Genomic DNA, 26,826 nt, shown 5'->3' on the forward strand with positions numbered 1-26,826 from the left:
CCGGGCCGTGATGGTTAAGGGTTGCAGAAAGGGAAGGGGGAAAGGGCAGGGGAGAGTTTTTTTGCAAAGCAAAGGCATTAAACTCTTGGCCTGGCTTCGTTAGGGCAGAGAAGTTTGCCAAAGCGCTGGTTTCCTGTACAATCAAACGCATCCCCCCGGCAGCCCCGCGATAGGGCCATGATGTAAGTGTGGCTGAGCCAAGGCAAATGGAAAAGAACATCGAGCACTCACAGAGGCAACGGGTTTTATTAAGAAGTTTAATTGTTTCTGAGGGTGACATTTTCCCCCCGTCTTGACGTCCCCCTCATTGCGGTTTGGCACCCCTGGCTCCTGCGCCCGCTCCCAGCCCCACCTGGGCTGGGATCCATGAGGGATGTTCCGTGGCAAAAGGTCCCCCCCCAAGGCCACCCCACACTCCTGGCACAAGACAAACTCTGCCGGACAGTTTTAAACCCCAAGGCATCACGATCGCCAGCTCAGCTTCCACCCCATGGCTCCTCCAAAGGTTTTCATGCCTCCAGCTCCCACCATGCCAACACCACGTGCTGCGGGGCTGGGTCCAGCCGTCCTCACAAAAAGCCCGAAAGGCATCAAAAAGAAGAGCAGAGGGGTAAAAACAGAAAAAAAATCCACAAACTGGTTCCTTGGAACCGGGCAAGCACTTGGTCCTTCACTGGGAAAAGCATCGAGCTACCGTTTGACCCAAGAGCACTTCGCCATCCATCGCCAGCACTTCCCGGCCAAGAGGATAATTCCAAAGCCCAGCAGAGAGCAGCTAATTAAGTCCTTTCGGCTCCGCGTGGGCGTCGGGAGCGAGGTCAGCTCCGGAGGAAAAACCCCTCTCCGGGCTGGGGCCGTGGAGCCCAGCAAGCGCAGAGCGGGGAAGGATCTCACCGCAGCCCCCGATGCTCCATCGCTCCCCGGGGAGCTCGGGGCGAGCTGCTGGTCCCCGACATCCCTTTTCCCATGCTCGCAGCTGAAGTGCCCATCCTCGGAAGGGGGCTCCTGCGTGTTTTGGCCATGATCAGTGCCGCAGCGCCCTGGCTGTCTCCTCTCAGGTCCCCGTGCCCCGAGCCTTCACCGCGGACGCTGCAAAGGAAAAACATGGCATTAATGGAAGGTCCAGGCTGGCAGGCAGCTGGTTGTGATGAAGGAAATAAGCGATTCCTCTTTGCCAACAAATTGAGTGTTTGGAGCGATGCGTGAAAGAGGAGACGCACCAGCAGCCCCAGTGCCTCCCCTAAACACACCTTTGGCACCGGCACCTTTGAGCTCACCCTACAGTTGGCAGTGCCAAGGGCCCCATCCATGCTCTGGGGGCTGGAGCCCTTCCCAAGCCCTGGGGCTGGTGGGAACCCGTTACGGCTGCACAGTCCACATCCAAGCGGGCTGGGAGCAGCTCTGCATCCACAGCGACTCTCGGTGACAGCTGAGCCGTTGGCGCTGCCATTCGGATGGTGAGAGCGGAGGATGTGCTGACAACATCCATGGGAAAACCCGTGTTACTCGGCCACGTCGCCCCAGAAAGCCCAAAAGCGGCGGCAGCCCCACGGCTGAGCTCCCACAGGATCAGGAGACATCGGCTCGGGGGGCAGGATAGCGCGAGGGTGGATAGGAGACATAGCCGGGGCCTGAGGGAAGAAAATCACGTGGCCATTTCCGTGCAACAGACAAAACAACGGCATCTGGGAGCGCAGAGGAAGGGAAAGCGGCTTGCGCACACGTGGGCTGTGCTTTGCGGTCCAAGGGATGTGCAAGTCCCTGATTAAACATCCCAGCGCCGAGCCGGGACGCGGGGCGACCACCGTGCTAGCAGAGAGGCTGCCTGGGGAGGAGCGGTCCCCATCGGAGGTACGGGCAGCTCGCGTAGCTCCGAGCTCTACCTCCTCTGCCACCCTGTGCCCGTCCCCGCGCCCTCACTGCTCTCCTGGGGCTGCCCTAGAGGAGCCGGCAGAAAGGGGCTCCTTTTCCCAAGCTGCCACAGACATTTGGAAGGAGATGGGGAGCAGAAAACACAGCCCGACAGCAAACACTGTCACCAGAGGGGGAAGGGATCTCACTTATCCCTCTCTGTCCATGGGCTCCCCACTTACAAGCTCCCAAATCAACTGCAATGCACTGGAGGATCCAAACTCCACCGTTAAGCATGGCACAACCAGCTCCCATTTGCCTCAGACGAGCTCTTGGCCCATTTGGGGAGATTAATCATTTGCTCTCCTCTTTGATTCTCACCCTGCTCACTCCGTAAGATCATTAAACAGTTTTTCTCCCAGGCAAACCCTGCCCAACTCCCCGTCCTGCCCCGCACTAAGCAGGGGCACGCAGGAAGAAGGGCAGAGGTTTATGCTCGTTTATCATGCAACACTTCTCATCTCTTTGCTTAGGACTTCGCGAGGATTACGCACGCAAGATTGGCACCTTCTGGCCAAGAGATCACACCTCTCGGCAACACGGCGTGGAGGGATCAACCGGCCCCCGTGGCCCTGCCCCGGGGGAAAGCCGACAACCGGCTCCGGGCTTTCTGGGAAAGAAAGAGCGCAGCATCTCCGGGTTTGCAAAACGCTGCGCGCAAGTGTCCCTGGCTCTTGTAAATGTGTTAAAAAATAAAACCCTTTAAGAGCTTCCAGATGTTCTGTTTATGTTGTGGTGTTACCCAGCTCCATCCTCCCGAGGCCAATACACAGCCTCAATGAAATCGCAGCAGCCAAGGGGGACGGCAGGGGGGAGTGGGGGAGGTCCGAACCCTTTTCCTCCTCTTTCCCCCAACTTCGCCTGTTAACTCCCACGCTGCTGGTGAACGCGCCGAGAGCGGCTGCAAATCCTCCCTCCCGCTCCAAGCATCTCCCTGCCTCACAGGCATCCCTGGGGGTTTCCAAGGCACTAACCCCAGATGGGCTCTGGGGACCGCTGCACGGCGGGGACAGGGATGGGGGCAGGGAGCTCACATATCGGCGGCGGCACCCCAGCGCCCACCAGCACACGCCGAGCAAGAAGATCCAGAAGCTCCGAGCCCACCCAGTGCACGCATCCGACTTCACATCCACCTGAGCGGACCCCGAAGGTCTGCCAAAAACTACCTGCTGCCGGCGTGAAGATGGGAGAGGGCGGAAAGCCTTGCCGGCGAGCGCTGGGCGTAGCCGCGCACCCGTCGGTGCGTGTGTGCAGAAAGCCCGGCGCGGGACTCTTTGCACAGGGCGTTGCAGGTCCAGCGCGCTGCTTTTGAAGTTCCCTTGGGCGAGCTGCATGGCTGGCAACGATCAAAGCTCCGCAAAGCAGCGTTATCGCAGCTATGCGCGCGGGCTCTGATGTGTTATCTCTCCTGCCCGGTGGGGGAGGAGGGCAGGCATCGCTGCGGCTCATTTGAAAACGTGTTAGCACCTGGAGATCAAAGGCGCTTCCTGATGCCTCCACCCCGGCGAAGCCTTTCGGCCAGCGCGGTCCCGGGGCTGGGATGCAGCTGGAGCATCACAGGAGCTGCCGGTGCGGGAATGGCCATGCAGCCGCACGGCTGGAAGCACCAGGAGCAGGGGTGATGCATCCAGCCCGGGTGGCTGCTGCAGGATGTCCTCCTGCCCGCGTTGGGGACACTAGCACGTCCTCACTCCATGGATTAGGTATATTGTCACCCTTCTGGTGGGGAAATGGAGCCCAGGCAGGTTCAATCCTAGAATCATAGAATGGGTTGGGCTGGAAGGGACCTCTAAAGGCCACCTAGTCCAACCCCCCTGCCGTCAGCAGGGACATCTGTAACTCAATCAGGTTGCTCAGAGCCTCATCCAGCCTGGCCTTGAATGTCTCCAGAGATGGGGCCTCCACCACCTCTCCGGGCAACCTGGGCCAGTGTCTCACCACCCTCAGTGGAAAGAACTTCTTCCTAACATCTAATCTAAACCCGCCCTGCTGTAGTTTAAAACCATGGCCCCTCATCCTAGTTTAACCACACACCATATGACAGAGCACTTCGTTTTGTCCCAGAGACCTCCCTTGATGAAGGAGCATCCTCCCCGGACACGAGTGACCTGAACAAACCCCGCTCAGGACAAACGTCCCTCCCTCCCTCCCCACCATCTGCGCATCCCCCAGCGCTAAACCTACACCAAGTGCAATATCCCAGGTGCAATTTATTTTTTTTTCCCGGGCCGGTTGCCTCCCACAAACCCCAGGCTCCCCAGCCAGGCATCATCTGCTTCCTCGCGCCCTGGACCACTCCGGCCCCGGGAGGACGAGCAGCCGCAGCACAGCCGGGCCACACACCACGAGCCCCGAGGCCACCGGTGCCTCCTGGACACTGGCCCCCGCGTTGTTGTTGTTCTCCTCTCCCCGAGCCCACCGCAACGCCCTGGGAGAGCAGCGGGGATACATCAGGCGCTGGAACAAGGGCACAAGCTCAGCAGCAGCCCGGGGAAGGAGAACGCATCCGTCCAGAGCAAACAGAGGAGGAGGCACCGAGTCTGCATCAGGAACGATGAGCGTCTGTACATTTTGGAGACGGGGATCTGCCTCCTGCCCCATCCCCACCCTGAACACGTGGTTGCAAGGAGCAAAGCGCAGGAATAGAAACGGGGCTTTTGGCTCTGGAGGATGGGAGCATCGCGTCTACAGACAGCTTGAGCACAAACTGTGTGGGCAGCAAAGCCAAACAGGAAAGGGAACCAAGAGGCAGGGAAACGGTTCTGGCAGCGCTCGCGTTATGGCTCGCGCGGCGCTCATACCTCCCTGCTGCTCCCGCTCCCCGGTGTCCCTCCCTCAGACCCCTCGCCCTGCTCAGACATGCCCCGATTCCACTTTTTCCTGTCGAAAGGCAGGGCTGGATTTAGAAAAATGCAGCTAGAGAGCTAGAGCCTGTTTGCAGGAACCGGTCGCAGCGCAGTGGCCTTCGCACCTCGTTGCGTTGATGCTGCCCCCAAAGCCCTGCGAAGGGAAAGGGGACCCCCACCGTGTCCGGGTCTGCGGGGGCAAAACGGGGACCTGGACACAATAAAGGACCTGCAAAGGGATGGAGCTCCAGACCTGCCCATCCTGCTTGGCCTTACCCCGTCCGAACCCCCCGCACGGGGAGGTGAGGGGCAGGAGGGACACGGGGTTGTGCTCTGCCCTTTGCATCCCACCCAGTGCTCTGACACCGGCTGTAAAGCCATTTCCAGTTTAGAGATGCAGGTTTATTCACATGCCCCAACGTGCTTAATGACCAAAGCGCTCTTCAGTGAACCCAGCGATGGATTGTAAAATAAAGTCAATGAGGCAAGTGGATTAAAGAAAAAAAAAAAAAAAAAAGGCAAAAGATCGGAGAGAGATGAAACGGAGCCGTTGAGTCACAGCCTCCGCCTGCCAACGCGCGGTGTCCTCCCGAGCCTCGGCACTGCCTGCGCCGGGGATGGCCAGACCTCCTGCAAAGGGACCCAGGGACCCCTGCCACCACCGTGTCCCCCATGCAAGCAGCCCCCCCCCACCCCCGGCATATCAGGGCAGAGGGTGACCCTGGTGCTGCCGAGGGGGCCCATCCGTCTCTCTCTGCTCGTGTCCCATCTCACATGGGGCTCCTCGCAGCTCGTTCCTCTCCTCCTCCCACGGCTCTGCCGCGCCAGCCCTGCTCCGCAGCCGGCAGAACCCCCCACCACGGGCCACCTCACGGCCCCAGCCCAACAGTTATTTTCAGCAAAAGATGGAGCCCGTCAGCGCTGCTAACCAACCCGGGCTCCGGCTGCACCTGAAACACAGCGGGTTTGAGTTGACAACCCGAGAGGCGACCTGGGGTGGGACCCTGGGAGACTCCCAGGGAAAGAATTCTTGCCCTGCTGCCTGCTCCATCACCAGCGCTGCAAGATGTGCCACATCCCCGCGCGGTACGTGGCAGGACACCTGGCATCCCCCCTGTCTGAAACTGCTGCCTCCAGCTATCTGCCACAGGGTTGGGCTCCACGGGGGGCTCAGGCCGGCCCTGGGGACCCTGCAGACCCCGGTGGCATCTCGCAGCTCCATCTGGTGGAAGTGGCATGTTCTGGCCATGGGACTACCAGGCACCCCTGCCACGGGGCGGGTGAGGCCCACCCCGGTGCGGGTGCGTGGGCAGGCGTGGTGGTAACCCAGGACCACAATCCTCCAGTGAGGAGCCAAGTTGGCCACATCTCATTGCAGTTGGCCACACCTTGTCGCAGACACAGAACCCCATGGAGACCCTCAGGGGATGGAGGAAAGGAGCCCAGCAGCGACCAGACGATGCGACCCCATCCCACGCTGTCCCCACCCTGCGAACGGTCATGCACTGAGACGTCAGCACCTGGAGCTGCGTGAAAACCACACTCAGAAGGGATCATTCCCATGAGGAATCTGAGCAATCCAAAGGAAAAAGCGGCGGGGCAGGAGAGGGGAGCCCAGCCTGCGCCCAGCTCTGCCCGGCCTCGTGCTTCCCGGCAAATGGCTTCCCCATCTCCCCGTCCTGCCTCCTCTGACACATCTTCAGAGCAATGTCTCACTCAATGTGGCTTTAAACTGGCTATGAAGGAGCCCCCAGGCTCGGTGCAACCCTTTGACACCGCTGCACCGCAAATGAGCCATCTCCTTAAACCACCAGACTCTGTTGCAAGAGCCAACCTAATTCCCGGAGTTTCAGTCCAAAGAGATTATCTTCGTTTACTAACCTAAGCATGCGATACAAAAAGCCCTGCCAAAATCCCAGACAGCCTCAGAAGAGATGTCATTAAAACTCCTTCAGCGAGAGGAAGCAATGCAAGTGTTTTGTTCCCATGCCGCCCTTTTCTGGTAAGGTGTTAATAAATAACCGTGGCCCAGACAGGTGCTGTCAGCTTCGCCGCGGAGCTGCCGTGAGTCACCGACCTGCCGCGCTGCGAACCGCCCTGAGTCACCGAGAGACGGTCCCTTTAACCAAACGCACGTCCGTGCGCTCGCCGAGCCCCAGGGGAGAGCAGGGATGCTCAGTGCCGGACCACGGAGGGGGCCAAACTGCATGAGACCCCCCCTTCAGTCATGGCTATTTAACCCAAAGATAGCGAAGGGCGTACAAGAAAGCTGGGGAGGGGCTGTTTGCAAGGGCACAGGACGATGCCCTTGCATCGATAGCGATAGGATGGGGGGCAATGGTTTAAACTAGAGCAGGGCAGGTTTAGATGAGACATTGGGAAGAAGTTCTTTCCACTGAGGGTGGTGAGACACTGGCCCAGGTTGCCCAGAGAGGTGGTGGAGGCCCCATCCCTAGAGACCTTCAAGGCCAGGCTGGATGAGGCTCTGAGCAACCTGATCTAGTTGAAGATGTCCCTGCAGGGGGTTTGGACTAGATGGCCTTTGGAGGTCCCTTCCAGCCCAACCCATTCTATGATTCTAGGATTTGTGGAGAGCTCACTCTAAGATGTAACACCCTGGAAAAGGCGCCAGGTTGAGATGCGGCGGGTAGGATTCGCAGAGAGGGCCCCGCGTCTGCTCCTGGCATCGCAGCAGCCTCCTGCTCTCCAGGGAAAGGAAAGGGCAAGGCTGCGGAACCAACGTGCCCCGGCTGCATCCCAGGGGATGAGGGTGCAGGAGAGCCGCTGCCGTTCAGCCCCACCGGGATGCGCCCGGAGCGCAGCATCCACTCCAGCCCAAACCATCGCTCCCAGCTCCCAGTCTCCTCCTCACATACCAGCCCCGACCAACCCACCCAGACCCAAATGCAGGCACTCACCCCAGAGTGAGCGAGACTAAAAATATACCCTTTAACCCCCCCCCCCCGCCCGACAGAAACACCTCCGACGACTTTCTCCTTGCTCTCCAACCTGTTCTGCGTGTGGGACGGGGCTGCTGCCGCCTCCTCCCGCTCTTTCGAGCAATTCTTTTCCCCCTCCTTCCCCGCAAGAAAAGGCTACGTTTTCTTTAAAGCAATGTGTCACATTGAGACTGACAGGCAGATGAAAGAATGAAGAAAGTCCCATTCTCCTTCATTTTTGCAACAAGGCGATAAGCACGGAACGGTGTCAGGGCTTGGAGAAGATGGGCTCCCGGGAGGGGCTGCAGGCAGGTTTCGGGCAGGCTCTGGCACCCCATGACAGTTCTGGCTCCTTTATTAAAAGCATCCCCAGAGTGATAACCCTCTGACAGACTGATCGATGGGCCTAAGCACCGAAACAATGTTCCCTCAGCATGAACTTTGTTTACCTCCCAGCATTTTTTGCTTCTCCTGCCAGGACTCAGTGGTGTCCCCCCCACCACAGGAGCGCAGCAGCCACCCTCGGTTTCTGCCATCAGCCGGAGCCCCTGCTGATCCCCCTCATCCCTGGGCTCTTCCAAATGAGCCGGAGAGCTCTTCCCCCTCCTCTTCTCACCAACAGGGAAAGTAAACGCTGCAGCCCCCCCAGGGAAAAGGGATGCCCCATCTGCAGATGCCACAGCCCGACTGACCCCGGGGCGATCCCCAGCGCAGATACAAGGGCTTCTCGCAGCCCCGCTCCCCCACCAGCTAAATCCTCCTTTATTAGGACCAGACTAATTCAGCCTTAGCCCGCAAACGCCTTAGGATCTTGCTTAATCCCGCAGCAAGCTCTTCCCCGTTGCAGGTATAACCCACCTCCTCGGCTGCCTCCCCGCATCCTCACCCCATCTGGGCACTTTGGTACCCGCCGGGCAAGGCTGCGGTTGGCTTTGCAGGCAGGGGACGGGCAGATCTGCCAGGAATCTCACCTTCCCACAACAGCCCGCCACCGCAGCAGAGCTCCTCTGCAAAATTCCCCGAGCAGCTCCTTTCCAGGCTCGACCTTCCCGTCCCCTGGGCTGCCACACCGAAAGAGCCAGGGATGCCAGCGCAGCATCACACGAAGGCACAAAGCAGATTTGGCTCTCCACCAAAACAAGGCATCCCCCTATTTTGGGGCATTTAATCCCAGAAAGGAAGAACAGGGCGCGCTCAGACCCCGCGTATGGGTTCCTCTTGAGCACCCTGGGGTCTCCCTAGAGCAAGACCTCCACCCGCCGCTGCTCCAGCGGAGGCAGAGGAGCTGCTGGACATGCTGGGTGGGATGGGACAGCACTGCAAAACCAGCCCAGGTGCATTAATCCCAGGATTAGACCCCCATTCCCAAGGCATTTTGTGGCTGCTGAGCCTCCCCCCGTGCCCTGCCTGAGCCCTTCCTGGGACTCCATGTCCCGTGTCCGTGTAAAACAGACCTGAACTCCCACAGCTCTGGATGCAGGGGATGCACAAACGGCGCTGCCAACGTCCCCCTGGGCTGCTCTGCGGCACCTCCTGCATCCAAGCAAGAGGCAAGCAGGGATGGATCCCCGGGATAAATGGGATTACAGAGCTGCACATCCTTACTCTCACACACCTCCCTGTGCCCCCACCCCGGTGCAGCGATGCGCTGGCTCACAGCATGAGAAAAGAGCTGCAAAGACCTCCTCCTTTGGCTCCAGGGAGGGGCTGCATTCGGCCTGAGGGTGAGCTCTGCTCCCCGCTGCCTGGGGATGTTCAAAGTCAAGGGTGCACCCCAGACACGGGTGCAAAGGCCCCCCCCCGCTGGAGCCCTGCCCTTGCTGGAGGCAGGATCCCTGCCGCCAACCCCTGCCCTCCAACACCCGCCCCGCCAGGGAGGGCAGAGAAGGAGGAAAAACCATCCGGCTGCACATTTATTTTGCAGCTTTGAGCTGATTTCTGTCCCCGGGGATTACCAATTTAAGCAGTGTTTTTTCCTGTTCTGACCCTAAGCTGATTAATTCTCTGCGCCCCCCTTCTCTCCCCCAGTTCCTCCCCCTTCCTTTTGCATGAAAAAATAAGGATATGAAATGCCAGCAAAGTGTGCCAAGGCAGAGCCAGGCAGGGAGAGCAGGACCAGAGCCGAAAGGATGCTCCCGGAGCCCGGGGCGGGCCCGATCCTGCCTCCCCTGCGGAGCCGTTAGCTCTCACGCTGGCTGTGCTATCTGGTTCCAACCACAGCTTTGCAATCTTTATCTTCTTAATGCAAAGGAACCCGTATCCCCGAGGGAGGGGAGAAACCTCCCCCCTGTCCGCTGATCCCAGACGGTCAGGGTGCGGCCCATCGGCACCAGCATCGTTCTCCCAGTCCAATGGAAACAGCTGGCTTGTACCAGAGGCGCCAGCGGGGACTCATCCAAGAGCAGCGGAACTTGCCCCGGCACGATCCAGCCGCCGCTTTCCGAGCACGGGAACCTCCTCGTCCGAAGGCCGTCGCTGGCAGCAGCATGTAGCCCAGCAGACCAGCGAGCCCCTTACAGAGAGGAACTGGGGAGGCTCGGGGACCGGGGGGACGCAAAAGCTGCACCTCTCCGGGAGCCTCCAGGGTGGTGGCCTCAGGGCATGTCTTTGCTGAGGTGACACAGGACATCGGAGACACGTTCCGACGGGACAAGCCACATCCCGTCGCCCACCAGCACCACGACTACAAAGGGGCTCCTCGCCCATTCGTCTCCAGCAACGGGGGAAAAACAATTTCATTTGCAGGGTCTCTCCATGCAAGAGCCCGGTCCCTAATGGGAGACGGCTCAGGTCATCCCTTTCCCAAAAATCCTGGGCTAAATCCAGCTTTCACTCCCAGCGTGATCCATCGTCCCCCAGTTCACTGAGCCAGACGGACCCTTTGCCATCGTTGCGGCTCTACAGCCGCGGCCGCGCTTCCACACCCCTGGAATGCAGACGCCTTCCCACGGGAGCCCCCGAGCACCCCTCCCACCCCCCGCTCCTCCTCCCGCGGTACCGCGTCCACAGCATCCCCGGCTCCATCCAGCCCCCGGCACCCCCCACGCTACAGACGGAGATCTTTAACAGAAAATAATCCCCAGTTAATTGCCTCAAATCACTGAGCAAACCCAGAGCAGGAGCCAGGGATGCCAGAACATCTCTCCCCGGCAGACGCAGGCACGGAGGAAGGCCCGGAACACACCCATCCCTATAAAAAGATAATTATACAATCTGCGGCAGTAAATTAGCGCAGCAAAACACTCTTTAATTCTCACAATGGACCACAACACCGGATCAAGAGGTAAAATTACCTCTCACCTGCAGTGAGACGGGCCCCCGGGTCAGGATTAGGGCTTGCTGCTGAGGCAGGGTGGGAAGCGACCGCCCTCACCCGAAATTTGGCTTTTGGAGAGAAGCGAAGTTGGGCTGTTTGTCCCTTCTGGATGCTTGAAATCAGAGAGCAACAAACAAAAATCCTTTACGTGCATAAATCAAGGCAAAAATCTGAACCGTCAACAAACCAGTCTTTTGTTTTCAAATGGTAAGGCATGAAAATTGGGGAGGGTTGTTTTGTTTTTTTTTTTTTTTTTTAATTACTACATTTAAATAACTTCCCTTTAAGCGGAAGGAAAAAAGGGGCATAAAACAACCGAGTCTCGCAGTTGGTGTGGTCCAACCCAAGGACACGCAGCCAAAAGAACCAACGTAACCCCCTTCAAACGCGCACACGGCTGAAGAGCCGGCCCCGTCCGCGCCGCCCCGCGCTCGCCGCGGCTCAGGCCAACACCGGGGGCGAACAAAGAGCTGCAGAAACGCAGCCCCCGTCCCCTGCCCTGCCGGCCTTCCCACGAAAGGGAAAACTCGGTGTTTTAATTCAAATTCGTTGAATGTGGGACACGCTGTGGGGGAAAAGCAAATTTTTTAAAAATAATGGCCTCTAAAAAAAAAAATAAATTTAAAAGTAACATTTTTATTACGCCCCTGCTAAAACAAACCTATTGCTGACCATTCTGCAAGTGGAATGTAACTGTGCGTGGCCACATTTGGGACTATTTGGGCTTGGGGACGCCGTGTCGCGTTTCCCGTGGGCAGTCCCGAGTGGTGACATCCATCCCCTGGACCCGGGCAGAGACAACGCGGGGTTTCTGCGCTGCCGGGCCAGGCTGGAGGGTTCCGAAATTCAGTGCTGGCACAGGGAAGGTTCAAGGTGAGGGTTTGGTGACCCCTGAAAGTCCCTGGGGACCATTCGGAAAGCAAACATCACTCTCTGGCCGGGCCAAGCCGTTGGGGTGACCTCGGCAGAGGGCAGGCAGAGATGTACTTTCAGCCCAGCGTTTCCTAGAATTAGTCAGGAATTTTTTTGAAACTGCCTGGGAAATGCCAATGGGTTGAAACTTAAACTTGATGCAGAAATACAAAAATGTAGGTCAGGGGAAAAAAAAAAAAAAAAAAAAGGCATCCAAGTGAAAAGCTCCTTGTTCCTCAGCACGACGCCTCGTCCCACCGGCCCCGCGGTGCCGTCCCCGGGCGAAAGGCTTGGGAAGGGCTCGAAGTGATGCGCACCTGGGAAATCTCTCAAACCCCGGGGTTTTGACAGGGCGGAGGAGGCGTTTCTGCGGCGCCTGCGGACGGAGGGCATCGGCGGTGCCGCCGCGGTTGGGGCTCGCGCTGCCAGGGCAGGCTCAGCCCGCCCCAGCCTGCCCTCAGCCACGGGGCACGCACCGACGGCGAACACTTTCTACAGCTTTCCCAGTTCTTCCAGGCACTCTGGTATCCGAGTTTAAGGCACAGATTGCAGCAGAGCAGTGAACGCCTGTTCCCATCAAATCAAAATCAGCCTGGCATTTTCAACATGCCCGGGGGCAAAGCACGGGGTGGGGGTGGGGGGGCGGAAACAAAAGGCAGCGATTTCATAGAATGGTTGGAAGGGACCTTAAAGATCATCTTGTTCCAACCCCCCTGCCCTGGGCAGGGACACCTCCCACCAGCCCAGGTTGCTCCAAGCCCCGGCCAACCTGGCCTTGAACCCCTCCAGGGATGGGGCAGCCACAGCTTCTCTGGGCAACCTGGGCCAGGGGCTCACCCCCCTCACAGCCAAGAATTTCTTCCTCAGATCTCATCTCAATCTCCCCTCTTTCAGTTTAAAACCCTTCCCTCTCGTCCCATGGCTCCCCTCCCTGATCCCGAGTCCCTGCCCAGCTTTCCTGGAGCCCCTTTAGGGACTGGAAGGGGCTGGAAGGTCTCCCCTGAGCCTTCTCTTCTCCAGGCTGAACCCCCCCAGCTCTCTCAGCCTGTCCCCACAGCAGAGGGGCTCCAGCCCTCCTGGCATCTTCAACACAATATTAAATGCGACCAAGGCGGTGCTACCACCCCTCGAACAACATCCTGACATTTGATCCCAAAAACCCGCTAGCTGGGCTGTAAAGGCAGGGAGTTTCATGTGCCCCATTAAAGCGTCCGAAAGCGGCCCAGAGGCAAACAGGGTTCACCAGGACAGAGACGTACCCGAGTATTTGTCACCCAAACCCTGACAGCAAACAGCGGCGGGTGCCGCGCTGACCTCCGGGATAAACCCCTTCGGCTCCACCTACCCAGCCTCACAAGCATCTTCTTCCCCTCACTGATGTCCAACATAAGATCTGCACAGAGACAGATTTTCAGAGAAAATCCACCTTCCAAAAAAACCAGAAAATTGCCCCGGCAATCGTGGGGCACCCCCAGGCCTCCCCCCTCCAGAGCTGGGGAATAGCTGGTCCCTTTTCACCACTCCCCCCGCCCCGTACCGCAGCTGTAATTTACAGAGGCAATTTACCGCCCCCCGCAGCCGTGCCTGCGCCCAGCGCCCGCCACCGAGCGCAGCCCTCCGCAGACGGCACACCAGCTGCCTCCCGCCGTCCCAGTTTTGTTTGCTTTAATTGAGAAAAGAAATAATAATTTAAAAAAATGGAAAGAAGGGAAAAAAAAAAAAAACAAAAACAAAAAAAAAAAAACCAAAAAACCAACCCTCTCCCAAACCCCCGGGTTTCATTTTTCAGGTGCCTTGATTTATTGATTGGCCTATTCCCTTTTAATAGGCTCTCCCCGCCGGAGCCGGGGTGTTTCCCGTGGGAAGGCTGCAGGCACTGCGGCTCGCGGGGGTCCTGCCGCGTGCAGCCCACGTTAGGGCCTCTCCTGTCCCCAGCAACGAGACCCAGTTTCCAGCTTTTCACCAGCCTTATGGTCTCTCTTCTGCAGATTGTCCCCAATTCCAGCCCTGGACCAAGCAGTCACGGATCCCTACCCCATTGAGAGGGGCTAGAAACCACACCGCAACACGAGGGACCTCAAGCAACAAGAGTAAGGGGGAAAACTGGAAATCTACCCCTACCTGAGCCCCTTCACCAGCCCCTGAGACAAGGGGAGACCCACCGGCTCCTGCCATTCAAAACGCCGTAAAGCATCTCGCTGAGGATGACGATGCCAAACCTGCCCTTGCACCCCGCGGAGGAGCGGGTGCATCCCCCAGCTCCCGCCTGCCCGCTGGCGCAGCTCCACCAGTTCAGGCTGGGTAAAACTGCTCGAAGCCACGTTTTTCATCGGCACAGCAAGCAAGCTTGGCCTCTCGACAACCAGGGCATTTTTTTAAATAATATATATATATATATATCAGTCTAGCTACGCTGCTGGCTGAGCCCCAGACGACTGCAACTGGGGCCAATCCCCAGGATAAACACAGCCTACCTGGGTTTGTAAGTGCCAGAAGCATGTAGGCACCATGCGCGATCTCTTATATAAACAGCCCTGCAAAAACAGCCCTGAGCACTGTAGGAACACTTGTAGTACGCACCGTACACGAGATGAAGTGTTTGGGAACATTACTGCAACGGATCCCGGGGGAGGGGGGGGGGAGATGCTTTCCCTCCCTCCTGCCTTGCCCCACACATCAGCCTTAAAGGCAAACCTGAGCACCGTGCAGCGTTCCCCTGCTCGTGTGAGGTGCGAGGCTCGGTTGGAGGATGAGGATGGTGTCCTGCAGCCCGAGATGCTCTCAGCCACCCAGGGGACCGGGACACGGAGCCGGAGAAGCCCCGACGCCACTTGCCACCAGCCCAGGCAGGGATGGATGGCACAAGCGACACTGGGCAGCCAGCACAGCGAGGGGCTGGGCTGCAGCGAGAGGGACCCAACCCTCTGCATGGGCACAAAAAGAGCTGCAGAAAGAGCCAGAAGGTGCCCGAGAGCTGCGTGACACCCAGGAGTGAGGTTTCGCGCACACTGGCCACGCAGGAGCTCTGCGGGACGCAGACGAAGGCTCCTGGCATCAGCATCGCTGGCGGGTCCCCGCAGCAACGCTTCATCTTCCCAAAACAATATAAAAAAAAAAGAAAAAAAAAAAAAGGCAAGGAAAGATTCCTGCCCGCAAAAGCTTCACAAGCAGGTGCAACAACTCGGGCTGTGCAAATCTTTGCAAAGCTATTTCAAAGACGCGTGCTTCCCCACCCTTCCTCCCTCTACCTGCGCTTGCCCTCTAACCCTTCGTTTTTCAAAGGCAGGCAGCAGTTTTGGGAGGGTTAAAAAGGTGTGTGCCCCCGCAGGGCTGGGCTCCCCTCCCTCCTCGCCCCTCTCTTCCCGGCAGGGACTTGGAGACCGGAGGCTCTCCAGATTTAATCTCCAAGACAAACATACTGTAGCTGGAGCCTGCTCCATTTGCACTTAGACCACAGATATTAAACAGCAGCAGCCGGGGCCCGCGGCTCTGCCCCCATCGCCCTGCAGCACCATTGCATCCCCCCCTCCGCCCCCGCCCCCAAAATTTCTTCCACGCACACGTTGTCGGTGAATCGTCAAGAAATGCCCACCAGAAGTGCCACCATGTCTCCGGGTGGGTCTCTATGGAAGGCGAGAGGCTGGAGATGGCACAAGGTCCCCTCTGCCCAGCCGGAGCCACCGGCGCGGATGGATGGATGGATGGATGGATGGATGGATGGATGGATGGATGGATGGATGGATGAGGGAAGGCGGGGGGAAGAGCAGCATCGAAAACAAATGGGACCATCAGGGTGGCTCAAGGTGCTGATCCAGTGAGGGACACGCTTCTGTGTTCTGCAGAAACACGGCCCTGAGGAGCTGGATCATCTCAGAGGAGCCACTGCTTCATTCCCTTTCCTCCTGAGGTCCCTGGTGCGGTACCCAGAGACGTCAGGGGGAGGAGGTAGGGGAGCTGCTAGAAGATACTTGATACAAGCCAGCGGTTTGTACGTTGTCCAGGGTAGTTATTACTGCGAGAAAGGTAAAAATCTCCTGTCAGAGCAGAACGTGCTAAGTACCGCATCTCGGTGAGACGCAGTTAACGCCCGGATGGACTTGTTCGGAGAGGAGGAAGGGAAGGGTCTCCAGGCTATTTGGCAATGGGAGCCTTCCAGTAAACACTTATCTCGCATCTCACGTTTCACTCGGAAGTTGAGAGATTTGGTTCGTTTTCCACAGGGAATGGGAGAGGGGAGTCTGCGCGGAGCTGCCGGGCTCAGCCCCTGAGCCGGGCTGCAGAAAGGGCCAGGCTTGGCCCGACAAAAGCCACTTTCTGTCTTTAAAAGCTACAGGCAAAAACCTGGATGGCGCGAAGCCCGTCTAGTTCACTCCACACACCGACTTTCTGGTCCTTCAACTAATTCCAGCACTGAGAAATGTATTTTTATGTGACATTGTGGGACATCCAAGAGAGAAAAAACTCACCCAGCCAAGCTTACAGCCTCCCCCACAGCCTGGAAAACAGGAGCTCGAATTAGCTCGGAATGGGGTGAAAAGCTCGGGATTGGTCCGGAGCTGGCACGGGAGAAGGCAGTAAAGGGCTCGATGGCAGCGTGATCCCGACCACCGTGGGCCACTGCCCTAAATCCAGCTATAAAATCCCTTTCTGGAGATGATGCATGGATTAATTACACACACATACACACTGATGGCTTCATGAAAAAGGCTATTATATAAAAATTGTGGGAGCAATAAAAATATAAATAGTCCTCAAGGCACCACAAAATGATGCCATTTTAAGTGCATTTATTTTTTTCCTTGAAATCTGCGGGGTGGTATTTAAAGATGAAGGGAGGAGGAGGAGGAATACGTGCTGGTCTGTCCCAATGCCCCGCAGAGCTCTGGTGGTCTCCCAGAGCCAGGCGGGGGCTCCGGGTCCCTCCGTTTAATGACCTCCCCACACCTTTTATGTGCCACCCCGCTGAAAGACATCAAGCGTTTCACCCCGGCTGCAGCCGGCACGTGGTGGCCACCAGCGCCCGAGGAACACCCAGCCCAGCTCCCCCCTCACACACACCCCACCCCACCCAAAAGGCTTTCTTAATATTTGCCTTTGCGATATCAAAAGGTGGCCGCAGCCCGATTCCCCGAGGTGCTCGGCAACTCGCTGGTGGTCCCTAAATAAGCAGCCAGATGATCTCACACCAAACATCCTCGGGTCCTTGCGGGCAGCCTTCCTGCAGACCACAGAAACCTTCAAACAAGCCCTGGGAACAGGGGAGGCTCAGTTCCACCACCCCCCCCAGCCACCATCCTTCTCCAGCCCCGTCCACCCAGGGGGACATTTCTCAAAGTAAACTCAGTGTTCTTGGGGTTTACCCAAAATACGAGCCAGGGAGGACAGACAGACGCTGGAAAGGCAAGGGAGAGGGAAAGAAGGAAAACCCACAAGCCCTGGTGCTCCATCCAAGTCACGAGTCCGGTGAGTTCCCTGCGGTTCGGTCAAGGGGAAGAGGATTTTTCCTGGATGGTACAATTCCCTGCTCACATCTCTTCTCCAGCCCAAGGAGGAGGACAAAGGCAACAGTGTTCCTTCGCTCCCACCTTTCCAGGAAAGAGGGGGACGGACCAAATGCTTCTGACACCCTGCGGCAGGCAGGGTGCCACGGGACAGGGGGGTCCCTGGGGCAGGGAGCTGTGGCTTCATGGACCAAGAAGCTCCTGTGTGCTTTCTCATCCTCTCTGGGACTGAGCTACCCATGTCCACAGGCTCCAGGAGGGATGAAATTGTGAAAGCAATCGTGTCTCCTGTGGCCGCAGTAACAAGCCTGATGTGCCGAGGTGTCCTTGTGTTGGGTCGGCGAGGTGGGTACCACCAGCCGGCATGAGGCAGAGCGCGTGGAAACTGCCCAAAAATGGCAAAAGCCTTCAGGCTTCTACTGTCTCCCAGTTAATTACTGCTGGAAAAGCCATCAGCAGAACCCTGCAAGTCGTTCGCCTCTGTTTATCCTGGCACGTGGGTCACCCCAGGCTGCAGCAGCTGGGGCCACCGCACCGCAGCCTCCGCTCACGCGAGCGGCACCAGGAGCATGGAAACCCTGCAGGAATCCATCTCTGACCCCATCTCTGGGGACAGCACGGTGAAGTCCGCTCTTCCTCCACCCCGTGAGTGAGGAACAGAGCTCAGGAGGGAGTTTCACCCTTCGGGTGGGGAGAGCAGGCAGGCGGGAGCGGGCTGAGGCTCCCCGAGCTGTCACTTAGCGGTGGTCCTTCAGAAATGACTGAATACCAGCCCAGCAGCCGTCATGCTTTAAGAGGTGGCACAACAAAAATCCTGCTCTCTCACCCACAGGTTTGTTTCCTTTCCTTCCAAAACATTCAATCCAGCTTCTTTTTTTTTTTTTTTTTTTTTTTTCCCTTTTGTACCTTCCTCCACCGTCACTGAATTCTCCAGGTCTTCACTTGGGCACGGGCAAAAACTCCAGCTCCTCTCGCTGCTTTACGAAGCACCAGCGTCACTGTCCACATCACACAAATGGGGAAACTGAGGCACGGGGAGGTGTTTGACTCCAGAGCATCTGCCCCAGACCCAGAAAAGCTGCCCGGGGCTGCGGGGCCACCAGGTCACCCCTCGGCAGCTCTCGGCCACGCTCATCGCCAGGGGATCTGCTGCCAAAGTGATGGACTTGGCTCACCCTAACTCCCCTGGGCAGGCCAGGAAGGCTCTCCTAAAGTAAACAGCTTCACCTCACCCCCTGCGTGACAGCAATAATAATATTAACCTATTAAGTAGATGCTGCAGCGCTTCCCTGCTACTTATTTCGAGCTTGCCCAAAGCGGCACCGGCTCGGCACACGCCCCGGGTGCCCGCTGTGCTCCCCCTCCGCCGCTGCACTTTCTGTCCAACCGGTTCTGCTCTTTAGGTTTGTTTCAGGCAGGATTATCGCCCCGGCCATCTCCGGCTGAGGGCGAGCAGAAAACCCACCTGCCACCCACCCAGGGCAAGCGGGTGGCCAGGGGGCGGGTTGTCCCCGGTCCCGCGTGGGATCCACCAAGGAACAAAGTCGCCTCTTGCAAACGGAGGGCACGTACCCGCTTTTTTAACGCCAAGATAACAACAGACCAAGCTGCTTTTTTTTCATTTGAAGTCTCGGGAACCGATGATCCGGGAAGGAAGAGTTCCTGCAGCGGACGGAGGGCACAGCTTTTTGCGGTCGTTAAACATCTGGTTTGCAACACCCAGGAGCCCGTTTAGCCCAGAGCCTCGTGGGGGGAGCACAGCGGGGCTAAAAGATGCCGCAGCTGCTGGGCAGAGCCCGGCCGGGCTCCTGGCACCCTGGGCCACCCCGGGCGTCCCCAGCCATCGCTCGTGGCAAATCTGCACAAGGAGCCCGAGATGCCATCGCAGTTAGTCCCTACCCCAGGCTACCTGGCCCGAGAGCCACACTGGCTTTTCTCGCCCCCGTTCACATGCAGAAGGGTGATGGCAGTAACACAGACACCCCACAGCACCTGATCCTCCCTTCCCAGCATGGGCTGGGGTAAAGCAGGGCGAGTGAGCCCCGTCCCTGCCCGGAGACCCCCCGAGGGCTCGGGTCGGGAGCCTGCAGTGGGCTACCACGGGCCAGCTCATGCAACGGGACCTGTTAACAGGCCCAGGCTGTCTCACCAAGTCAAGTCTTTCTCTCCATCACCACTGGAGCAGAAGGACTCCTGTGCCCTGAGCTGGTGATGTTCAGCACGATCTGCCACCGTTCAGACTCTGGAATACGCCGTCACCACTTGAAATTGAGAAGAAACTCCAGCCCACGAGGCAGAAGGGCACCCGAAAGCCAAACCACCCTGGGACCTCACACCATCCCCTGTCCATCAGGCTTACGGATTGCTCCATCCTGGCCTGGGGACAGAGCGGAGACGGATTTGCAGATCCAGGCACCTTCCCTCCTCACCTCAGGGAACACGCATGAATTTTAAAATTTCCTGCCAAGTATCAATTGTGCAGATGTTGAATTCTTGGCAGGGACCTCGAACGTGCTCCCTGAGGTACTAAGGAAAACTCTCCCAAGCGCTGGCTTTGGCTGACCACGTTCCTGGAGCCCTGGACCCACGCTCTGGGCTCGCAGAGTGGTCCATACGAGCAACACCGTGCCCAGGAGCAACACCGGGGAGTAAAGCAGAGCAGATTCTTGCCATCTGTGGGATTTCCATCTCGCTGAGCTTTGCTTTCCAGAGGTGTAACGCCTGCTAATTCGTTTGGCCCTGGCCCCACATGAGCAGGGACGATACAGAGCCAGAGCGTCACCCCTGGGGACCCAGCTGCCTGGCTGGAATCGGTCGCACGCCTCGACGGCGCGGACAACCCGAGCAGAAACCATCGGAAACGCATGTGGATGCACCCCCCTCCCCGCTGCCAGGCGGCCCCGGCTCGACACGCTCCCCGCTGCAATTTAGGGACCATCGGAAAGGGAAGAGGAGAGGAGCTCTGCAGCAAGGCAACCTGCTTGGCCGCTCGACTTAGTTTGCATGAGTGCAGCTTATTTTCCTGAAAAATCGGCATGAAAACCAAGAGGAGAAGCCGCGCACGGATAAGAGAGCGCAGATGTGGAGAGAGGGCTGGGCTGGGGAGGGGAACGAGCCCGGTGCGATGCCCGAGAGCGGTGCCGGCTGCCCTGGACGGGGGCTGAGCTGCAGGACCGGCTGCTGCCCAGGGCTCCGGGCGCATCCTGCACCTCGCCGTGATGCCTGCCACCTTCTCCCAGACCCAGCGCTCCCCCAGCGCACCGCGGCCATCGGAAGGGCAGAAAACGATCCTCTCCTCGTGTCAAGCTCTTGGCAAGCTCCCCCCACCACCACCCCCGACGCATCCTGTTCACCGCTTCCTATCCGGCTTGGGAATTCCAGGAACATCTGCACGCCTCCCTCGCCCAACCGCGCATCTGCGTGTCCGTACCTGCCGCGCGGGACGCGTTCCCGTCCCGCCGGCACGCTGACCACCCACGCCGGCCGCAGACATGCCCCCCCCGCCCCGCACCAGCCCCGCCGGCCCTTCCCGCTCCCCAGGAGCCAAAATGCTTCGTCCCCGGCCAGTCCCCGTGGGTGAATAAATAAATCGGCTAAGCCGAAACCATCAGCCCTCGTAAAACAATGGCGCAACATCTGGAGAGGAGCCCCCGTGGACTGGGGTTGCTGGCACCGCACACGTCCACGGTGTCTTCCCATCACCTGGACAGGTCTTGTCCTCTCTGGGAGCATATCTCACAAAAATATGAGCATCACCCCCCCATTGCTGGTAGGGAAGGGGCAGAGATGATGAGGGTGGGGGTGGAGCGCACCCGGGCGAGCCGCCCTGCCAGGACACGCGGGATGCTCACACAGCTCACTCGAATCAAATGATTTTTGAAAGGGGAGCCTGTAAAACACCACAAATCCTGCCCCGAGCGCGCCGTAGCGCAGCAGGTAGAGCAGGAGGGCTCTGCAAGCCGCCCGCCAGCACACCAGGAGAAAACTGGGAAACACTCTCCTCCGCTCACCGGGAAGCGACGGCTCTGCCCTCCCGTCCTGCTCCTCTTCTAGGTGGGAAAAAGCTCCCCGTGGCGGCACTGATGGAAAAGGGGCCTGGCTGGGGCGAAGGAGAAAGAACAGCTCTCCCCCCCGCCAACACTCGCCCCGAGCAGACGGACCTGGCAGGGCCGTGTTTTCCTAGCGCCTGCCTGAGTTTTATGGAGGAGCGGAGCTTACCTGGCATCTGCAGGCTGAATAATAAGCCCTTGCAGCGGCAGGCTGGGTGTGCGGGACGGCGGGGGAGGCAGATCCCAAACCCGCACGCCCCAGTGATTTACACACAGCCCAGCATCAGCGCAGCCAGCGCCGGGACCGTGGGGCAGCGGCCGCCCCCCGATGGGGTTCAGCATCCCACCCTGGTCCCCTCAGGGCTGGACCCTCTGAGCCAGCCCGGCCAGACCCACGCAGCACCACACGGTGCCCAGCTGGGAGGACAGGAAGGTCTGAGCCCACAGCCATAAGCCGAGCTCCTTCATTTTCCCCATGGGCGCACCCCAACCACCGTTCCTCTCGGTGGAGGTTCTCCATCCTTCACACGCTTGGGGAAAACGTTATTCCAAACACCCTGCCAGTTTGCCATCCTCCGTTTCTGGTGTCCTGGCTCATGCCCAGCACAACACTTTTCTCCTTCCTTGGTTGACGCACCTTCCCCGGCTTGCCCGCTGGCCCCCCATTGTCACACCAGTGGGACCCCCAGCGAGTTCCCGCTCCCATCACACTCGGGCTCTGCTTTCAGCAGGAACAGCCCAAACTGCAGAGGCTCCTCTCCCCCCCAACACCGTCCCCACGTTCTCCAAGGCCACATCCACCCTGTTGACATTGAAGAGCGCGTCCATCCCTCCCTCCCTCCCCAGAACCGGAGGGCAGTGAGAAGCTCTGGGGGGAATCTGGACTCCCCTCGGGGAAGGGAAGCGTCCAGTTGAGATGCTGCAGACTGCAAGATTAGCCCCGTCTCTTCCAAAAGGCAAACCATGAATTTATTGTCCCCTCCCCAGCACAAAGCACCCCTCAGACCTGCCCCTTCCCCACCGGCGCAGCACGCGGGGCCGGCAGCAGCTCACCGCAGCCCCGGCAAGCGAAGGGTGCGCTTTGGCACCAGGACCCGCGGCCTGGAGCTGGCGTGAACGGGGCTAAAAACCGCTGGTGTGAAAAAATATATTTAAAAAAAAAAAAATACCACCAACCAAAACACAACTAGCCAAATTCTGTGGGGGGAAAAGCTGTGAGCCAGGATATCGGCAATGGGGTGTGAGCGGCTGCCTGCAAAGCAAACACCTGCGGGTACGGACGGAGTCGCCATCCCCGTAGCGGGATGCGATGGAGCGATGCCCCTCTGCAGACACACTCCCGTAGCTCTAAGGCACGCGCCTGCCCGAAAAACCTGACGCCACGTTTTCTATTCTCTTTACAGAGCAGCTGAGCGCGGTTTCATGCGAGCAGCAGTTCCCCTGTGTTTATTTTAGCGCTGTAGCAAAGTTCAGTTTTTAAAGGAAGGACTGTTTTTGGTGGCTCCGACTTGAAATTTTGTTTAACAGAAAAGGGGGGGTGTGTGTGTGAAAAAAAGTAAAAATGAGGCAAGAAGGGGAAGAAAAAGGGTTGGGGGAAATTTAAGAAATCCCATAAACTTTGCTGAGTCCTGTAGAACATCCCTCTGCAGCCCTACGCTCCCACCGGAGCAGCCGGGGCTGCCAAGGGAGTGAAGAGATCCCGTTAATTATTAGCTATGGTGGGGCCCTGCAGACACCCTCGCCCCCAAACTCTCCTCCGAATCGAATCGCCAGGGCTGGAGCAGTCCCATCCCCGCCACCCACACCTGTCCCCTGCCCACCCTCGGGAGCGGAGCGGGCTGAAGGGAGACGGCTTCACGAGCATCAAATATGCAAAAAGCCGCCGCAAAGAGGAAGGAGACAGGGGCAGGACATGGTGGCACCGGTGTGAGCTGCAGTGGCAACGGGACAGACTGCCAGGACAGCACCGACAGCCTCCTTGGAAGGAGAAGCTGGATGGAGCCACCAGGGCTGCCACAAGCACAGCAACCGGGGGGCAGGGCACACATGAAATGCCTCCGAGCTCCTTCCCAACTCCGTTTTTACAGTTTTACACTTCTTTGCTCCCCTCACCCACCAGCGGGCACGGACCGTGCTCTGCGGAGGCAGGGGAGCAGCGGGGCTGCCCGCAGGCTCCCCATCCGCATCCCACCGACAGGGACCAGCACCAGGGTCGGGCACGGAAAGCCGGGTTTGGTTCCCAAAGCAGGTTCAGGACATGGGATGCCTACCGCGAGGAACGGGGCATCTCGCTTCAGAGCTCATTTGGCTGCCGCAGGTAAATGAAGGGGAACAGGGAGATAAGAGGGAGGCGAAGGGACGCGCAGCCCCGCATCCCTGCTCCATCCCGGCAGCTCGGGGTGGGGGGCGATGCACTCTCCTGCACCCCAGGAACGAGACGGCGAGAGAAAGACAAAAAGGGACGCTTTGTAGAGAGGCTAAATTAATTCAGTGTCGTGCAAAAGGAAATTCGTTGCCTCTGCCAGAGAGAAAATAAAAATGGAGCGAGCGGCGTGAAGGAGCGGCTGGGCACGGCACGGCCGCCCGCAGCACCCCGACGGCAAACCGACCCCTCGTGCCCCACAGCGAAGGCACCCGCGTCCCCAGAGCGTGGAGCAGGGCGCAGTGCCTCCAATTAGGACGCCAGGGGACGGGGAATGAAAGGCAAGAGAAAACTCTGCTTAATTGAGAAACTGCAGCCAGGCCATGCTCGCCGAAGATTATACAGAGGAATGCGAGGCTGCTTTACAGCGGGCTCATTCGCTTGAAACAAAAATGAATAGAGCAGACTCCAGGCGGGAGAGGAAAAGAAAAATAAAGATTCATATGACCTGGATTTAGGGTTGGGACGAGATCTGGTGACTGCCCGAGGACCGGAGGGCGGTTGCACGCTCCCGCCCCGCCACAGCCCCATTCAGTATCTTCCTCCCAAAGCCTCGACCCTGGCCACCAAACCTGCTCCGTCGGGGGGGCTGAGCTCCCTGTGGCCCCCCAGGGAACATCATTAACGCCCCCTCTGTGCCTGCAGCAGCAGCCATCCTGCCAGGGACCTCCCAGCCACCCAGAAGAAAACCATCAAGTTTTCTCCCCGGCCCATAAATCTGGACAGTCACCAGCTGGAAGGAGCCAGAGCCCCCGGAGCCAGCTCCAGTGGCCAAGGGACACGGCCTGTGCCTTTCCCATTGCAAAGCGAAGGCGAAAAGCCCCGGCTTCCCCCTCTCCCAGCCAGTTTTACACCCAGATCCTATTCCAGTCGTAGAGCTAAGAGCCCTCCACCATCCTGCAGCTCCACGCGATGCTCCGATAGCCTGGCAGGCACCTGCTTGTTCCTGCATCCAACTGATTTACTCCCATGGGGGAAAATTCTCCCTTGGCACGGACAGGGCACGCAGCAGCTTCACAAGAGACCACTACTTCAGTGCTGGCCAACAGCCACCCTCGATCCCCGAACCCAGAAAGGCGCTCAGCTCCTCCCGCAGAGCTTCGGCTCCCGAGGAAATCAGTGGGCTGCAAAGACCCCAAATCCTCCTGTGGATCTTGGCTGGAGGGACTATTATTCCAGCCTGGACACGGCAGGCACAAGAAGGCCATTTTGTGTCCTCTGGCAGGGAGGGCAGCACCACGGCAGCATCCGTCCCCCCGGCAGCGACCCCGTGCTGCGGCACTCCAGCACGATCCGGGATTTGCACCAAATCACACCATGTATGTGCCCTCCCAAACACGCCTTTTGGTCCTCAGCCTCCCACCCCTCGTCCAGGCAGGGCCAGCAGCGCTGCCTGCAGAGACCCGCTCCGGGGGATGCCTTGGAGGGGGGAGGGGAAGCACGCCAAGGGACCGCGTTTTCCCACCCTTTACCTGCCCCTCCGTGCTATTAAAAACCATTTCGTTCTGTATCAGCAGGTCTGAAAAGTTTCCCCTTCCCATAAACCTCCTCATCACCTGCCAAGGACAGCATGCGATATTATCCACAACCCTTCCCGCCCTTCCTCACGTTTCAAATCCACCAGATTTTCTTTCCTTCAGAAAAAAAACAAAAACAAAACCAAAAGAATCTTCAGAGAGAGAAGGGAGCAGCGCGCGAAGAAACAGCAGCACCAAAATCTTACAAAACTGCATTTCAGAGAAGGGCATGGGGAAAGCTCTTTGGGTGCCGGGCTGGGAAACGCGATGCACAACGATCCTGCATTACAGAGAAGCCCTCGAGCACTTGGCACTCGTGGGGACGGGCTGCCCTGGCCTGAAAACAGACTTTTTTTTTTTTTCTTTCTTTTTTTTTTTTTCTTTTTGCAAGTCTTATCCTTGGAGGGAGGAGGAAGCGCGTGTCGCAGCATCCCGTCCCCACCAGTACCGTGCACAGAGACATCACTGCTCAGGGCGAACCCGGTCTCCCCCCTCCACTGATCCTGTTCACCCGTTTCAGTGATGCTCGTGGGGAACAGGAGCAAGACCACATTTCAGAGCAATTTTCTACGTGGCTTCCAACTCCCGCTACCGATGCCGCAGCGTTTAAGGCCCTCACTGGAGAATACCGAGCTTGTTCTGCGCTTGTAGGTGTGTAACAGCAACATATTTCAAGAGCATTGGCAACTTTCGCTATGAAAAGTGGTGCCTCCCAACTCCTCTCCTTAGCTCCCCTCCTCACCTCTGGAAAAAAAATGCAGAATCATCCTTAAAAATTGCCGTTGCCCGGCTGCATCTCAGGGCAAGGGTGCCTACGGCAACGGGAAGGCAGCCCCCGTGGCACAGCCTTGCCCCCCGCCCTCGGCCGTACCGCGCTGAAGCGCATCTCGTATTAAAGCCACCTGTGCCGGGATAAAGGCGCTTTGTGCAACGGCGCATCTCTCAGCACCTTCCCATACGGAATTTGATCAAATGGGACTTATTTTAGCAGGGCTTTGAAATCATCGTTCCCTCCCCCTGCCCCCTCCATTGTTCCCGACGCAACCGCAGATGTCGGCTGTGCCATTAAAGGGACGTTGGCACACCGTTGGCATGCCGGCAGCCCCAGCAGCACTGGCCCAGCGTGAAATGTTAAGCCCAGCTTAAGCTCTTGGTTAGGGGCAAGGCAATGCCGTAGGAAACCAAAGGACCTCAGCTCAGGGTGGGCACGTGGTGGCCTCGTGGCTTCCATCCCTGGTCCCCCCGTGCCCACATCGCCCTGGCAGCTGGGGGTGGCATGCAGCCTCCTATGGATGAGCATCTTCCCACCCAAGGGTCTCAAAATACCATCCATCCACCTCACTGCCCCTTCCCAAAGGCCCTCCTCTTCCTCCTCCTCCTCCGCAGGGACCGGAAAACCGACCCGCTCTGCAA

General features: G+C 58.4%; 1 long non-coding RNA gene across 1 annotated transcript in view; it reads right to left on the reverse strand.

Annotated features, from left to right (window-relative positions):
• Positions 1-238: 238 nt before the first annotated feature.
• Positions 239-26,826, reverse strand: part of LOC134523423 (uncharacterized) — a 56,892-nt gene continuing 30,304 nt past the window's right edge. The window contains exon 2 of the long non-coding RNA XR_010073327.1: positions 239-1,089. This is a non-coding gene — a long non-coding RNA (uncharacterized LOC134523423). The remainder of the gene's footprint in view (positions 1,090-26,826) is intronic.

This window comes from Chroicocephalus ridibundus, chromosome 14 (genome assembly GCF_963924245.1).
Source record: "Chroicocephalus ridibundus chromosome 14, bChrRid1.1, whole genome shotgun sequence".
In the NCBI taxonomy this organism is placed as follows: domain Eukaryota; kingdom Metazoa; phylum Chordata; class Aves; order Charadriiformes; family Laridae; genus Chroicocephalus; species Chroicocephalus ridibundus.